Source organism: Mauremys mutica, unplaced genomic scaffold, assembly GCF_020497125.1.
Source record: "Mauremys mutica isolate MM-2020 ecotype Southern unplaced genomic scaffold, ASM2049712v1 Super-Scaffold_2380, whole genome shotgun sequence".
Classification (NCBI taxonomy): domain Eukaryota; kingdom Metazoa; phylum Chordata; order Testudines; family Geoemydidae; genus Mauremys; species Mauremys mutica.
The window spans coordinates 1,526,028-1,530,637 of NW_025423354.1; the positions used below are offsets into that span (position 1 = coordinate 1,526,028).

General features: G+C 44.4%; 1 non-coding gene across 1 annotated transcript; it reads right to left on the minus strand.

The window, feature by feature from the left end:
- Window positions 1–2,201: 2,201 nt before the first annotated feature.
- TRNAA-AGC lies at window positions 2,202–2,284 on the minus strand. The gene has a single exon. It is a non-coding gene; the product is annotated as a tRNA-Ala (tRNA).
- Window positions 2,285–4,610: the final 2,326 nt, after the last annotated feature.

A 4,610-nucleotide genomic window follows, 5' to 3' on the forward strand; every position in this document is an offset into this window, starting at 1 on the left:
AACCTCGTTATCTCCAGCTTGCTTCTTGCTTGCTCATATATACCTGCCCCTGGAAATTTCCACTCTTGCATCCGACGAAGTGGGTATTCACCCACGAAAGCTCATGCTGCAAAACGTCTGTTAGTCTATAAGGTGCCACAGGATTCTTTGCTGCTTTTACAGAACCAGACTAACAAGGCTACCCCTCTGATACTAATTAACAGGTGTTCTAGTGGTGCAATTGGTTAGTACACAGTGCTGAGAGGAGCTATGCTGAGGTTGTGAGTTCAAACCTCGCCCAGAGCACTGGCTTTTATTAACCAAGTGGCATCACCCCCTCATTTGGCCCTGTGGGATTCCAGCCCAGGGGACCAATGAGAAGGGGAGGAGTCAGAAATGCCCCCTTCACTTATTACCTCCTCTCCAGAACACAGGTCAGAATCTACAATCCTTTCTCAACCCCCAGCCCCTGTGCCAGGATCCCTCAAGCAGAGCCTGGAGTCCTGCCCCTGACGTCTGTACTATTGACAAAGACTAAGTGACAGGGACAAAACACTCAAATCCCGCCTGGTGCAGGGAGCCAGGTTTGCTCTTCAAATTCTGTTGTTGGTACATTTCCAGGCCTGGGAATGTCCCACAACAGCATTTAATGGGAAGCTGCCTGCAGAACAGTTAACAGAGCTCCTGTGGGGGAGGGGTGGGAATTAGTAACATTTTGAGGACCGTTTGGGAAATGAGCCTTTGCTGACAAGGTTTGTCTCCGTTCATATTTCATCTTCACGTGTTATGCTGAGGGATCTTTAGTATATTTTTGGGAGGTTAATAACTATCTCCTCAACTTTATTTACTCAATTTAAAAATTGGTGTCACTTGATTTTTGCATCTCCCTGTGACAATACAACTGACGTGTGGCTTTCTCCAGGGGGTCGTGATGTTAAAATTGGGGAATTCAGTCTCTGTACTTGTGCGGGGCGGGGGGGGGGGGGGAGTGTTGCTTTTTTACAGCTGCCTCACTACCAGGCACACCAGGCTGTTGGCTGCACCCACTGTCCTTGCCAGGGGCCCCTGCTGAACCCTGGGCGGCTGCACTGCCGTGCTGGGGTGACTCTGCAGGGGGAGAAGCTTCTGTGGAGCAATGTAGAGAAGGTGCAGGAAGGAGACGGGGTCACTAGTCACATTCTGAACTGCACAATTTTCAAAATTTGGGAAAAGATTAATAAATTCATAGACTTAAGGTCAGAAGGGCTCATTATGATCATCTAGGCTGACCTCGTCAGGGGCGGCTCTACAAATTCGGCCCAGCCTGCCGCCCCCCCGGGAAAGGGCCGCCCCACGCGGGTGCTTGCCCCGCTGGGGTCTGGAGCAGGCCACAGAATCTCACCCACCCACTCCTGTAACAAACCCCTGACCTATGTCTGAGTTACTGAAGTCCTCAAATCGTGGTTTAAAGACCTCAAGGTGCAGGGAATCCTCCAGCAAGTGACCCGTGCCCCATGCTGCAGAGGAAGTCGAATGTCCGAGAACAATTCCTAGGGGGAAGGTGAATGCAGAGCAGTGACACTGGCAATGCCCAGACCTCCAATGGGGGCAGCGTGGAAATTAATAATGGGAAGATCATTTGCGAAATTAGTCATCACTGACAAGATTTGTCTCTGTTCCTATTTCACGCTGTGGTGTTAGTTAGAAGAATCAGTACAGCTTTTTTACTATATTAATTAAACACTTAATTTTATTTACCCAAGCCAAAAAACTTAGTGTCACTTAGTTTTTCTCTGTCCTAGCAAGAATGAATTGAATTTTGTGACTTTCTGGAAAGTGCAGAGAGATTAAATGTGAGGAATTCAGTCTCTGTGTTTGTGAGCTGATGTTTTCCTCTCACAGGTCAGTGCCTGCATTGAAATACCAAGAGGGATCTAAGTGGGCACTTCACTGGCAGAGCGACGTCTCTCAGGGTGTGAAAAACCCACACACCCCAAACCCATAGAGTTAAGGTGACCTAAGCCCGGGTTAGATAGTGCTAAAGAAAAGGAAGAATTGTTCTGTCCATGTAGCTATTACAGGGATGGGAAAACCTCTCCAATCACTGTGTACTCCAAAGTGCTATAGCAGTGACACAGCAGCATTTTAAGTGTAGAGAGAGTGAAAGTAGACCTGGCTCCAGTTTGCACTCTGGATGCTCAGGCACCAAGTCTACAGTAATAATAACAACAGTGCAGCGCTTGCATAGTTAGCAGGATTTGAACCTGCACAGGGAAGACCCCCATGGATTGCTATTCCATCACCTTAACCACTCGGTCACAACTACTTGATGTACAGTTGTATCATTACATGATGATTCTGTTCTCACTGAATTGTCACTTCAAATTGTTTGCCCAGACCAGCTTCCCCAGCACACTCACGGCTGCGCATCAGTGTAAGTGTCCCCTTGGGTGAACAGCGAGGATTCCTGCCCATTTCCCTTCCGGCTGGAGCAGGATGAGTGTGTTTGTGTTAATGACATTGCTGTAGATTGTTGTTCATTCCCCACTCTGACAATTCAGACAGTCCCTTTCCCATTCAAATTTCCAGCACATCATTCCAATAGCAGGGGGCAGGATTTCTCTGGGGCACTGAAATTTTTTCAGGGGGCTGGTGCATGAACTCAGCCTTGCATTCCACCTTTGATGTTTCATGGACTAACAACAGCAGCAGAAAGAAAGAGCTGAGCCAATATCTCCCTGGCAGGGATGCAGGTGCCACGTCCCCTCTGTCTGACCATCGCATTGCAGGAGAGAAGGGTTCACTGGAATCGAACGCCCTGGCTCAGACCAGAGACACAGGGAGGTTTTGCTGTTCACGGATCTGTGCAAAGGAAATTGTGTCTCTGTGTGAAATGGAGGCAGGAAATGAAACACCCAATGCCCTAAGGAATGTGGGTGAAGGACTCGGGCTGAGCAATGATTTAACAGGGGTTTGGTTCAATGTATTGGCCTGATTAAAACTATCAAAAACTGATTAAAACTAAAGATCATGGTTGACAGATGTTGCTTGTTCTCTTCTGCCCCATATAGAAATACTTCTTTGCTTGTTCCTCCTTTTTCCTCCCCCCATTTAGTCTTGGCCCACCAATATGTATTCTTCATGTAGAAAGAAAATGATTCTAAGTTAGCTTTCTAACTCTAAACAGTGTGGTATGTAATGCAGCTTACATAACTGCCAGGCAGTGTGGTCTAATGGATCAAGCCAAAGGACTGGAAATTTGGAGATAGCAGTTAATAATAGTCTCAGCTATGGCACTTGCCTTCTGGAGGCCTTGGGCAAATCATTTAACCCCTTTGTCTCAGCATAGGGTGACCAGATGTCCCGATTTTATAGGGACAGTCCTGATATTTGGGGCTTTGTCTTATACACACGCCTATTACCCCCCACCTTCTGTCCCGATTTTTCACACTTGCTGTCTGGTCACCCTATCTCAGCATCACGGTCTGTAAGAGATGCATGTATTACTATTCCTATTTTAATATGCTCCATTACAATAATCATTATTTTATTCTATGGTCCTTCATTTTATTTTAAATTTTTGCCTTCCTTTGTCTATCCTCAAGTTCTGCATTTGCCAGATTATAAGCTTTTCAGACCAGGAAAGTGTGTGTATGTATGTGTGTTTGGTTTTTATATATAACACACGTGTGCGCGCACACAGAGCAACATGCAAAATGATTGGGCCATATATAAGTGTTTACTAGTAGTACCTCAAAGGGACAATGTAAGGATTAGTTATGTACATAAAGTGTGTTCATAAATGCTAAGCACTCTTGTACTTCTCTTTAGGTACCACAACAATATGGCATTTCTAAATTATTTAAGTAAATAGATAGAACTAGGAGGAAAGAAGGTATTTTAATTTAGTCAAACCTCCCTCATGAGAGGTAGCACAGCTGCTTCTTGATCTGCTAAAATTCAGCCATCACAGGCCCCAGTATAATCCCAACACTTCCTAAAACTTGGTAAAATAAATGTAATTCCTGTATAATTTTGGCACGTGACTGACTCACATTATGCTTTTGTTTTGTTGACATAAGAAGTAAGTGATGTTAAAAAAAAAAAATCAGCCATGCATATTCTCCTAAGGCTAAATTAAACCTGTTAAAATAATTCACATGAATATGATCCTAAAAGCCTTTAAATTATTAGATTATCTTTAAATGGATTACAGAGGTAGAATAATGGTTCCACACACTCTCGCAGATCAATTGCACCCAAGGCTGCTGTCAAAGTGAGACTTATGTAATTAGCAGATCTATGAGACACTCTTTCTAACGTTCTAAGATACTGACTGAATCTCTGTACAAGCATCCAGAGCAGAAATAAGCATGCTCAAGCCTTCCAGTTTGTTCCCAGCGCTCAGATACAAAAAAGCTAGTATGAAATAGCTGTGAGCATTCTGGCTATTAATATCAATGAGCTCACTAAAGAAGCATTCAGAATTTCTGAACACAGTGCTAGCAAAACAAGTAGATACTGAGCTGCTGCATGTTTACTTACACCAAGTATACAATCTCTCTTCTCCATATTTAACAAGTCCACCCTTGAAGCAGTTACTCATTTAGGCCCTGATTTAGTAATGGATTTAAATGTGCTTAAATCCATCC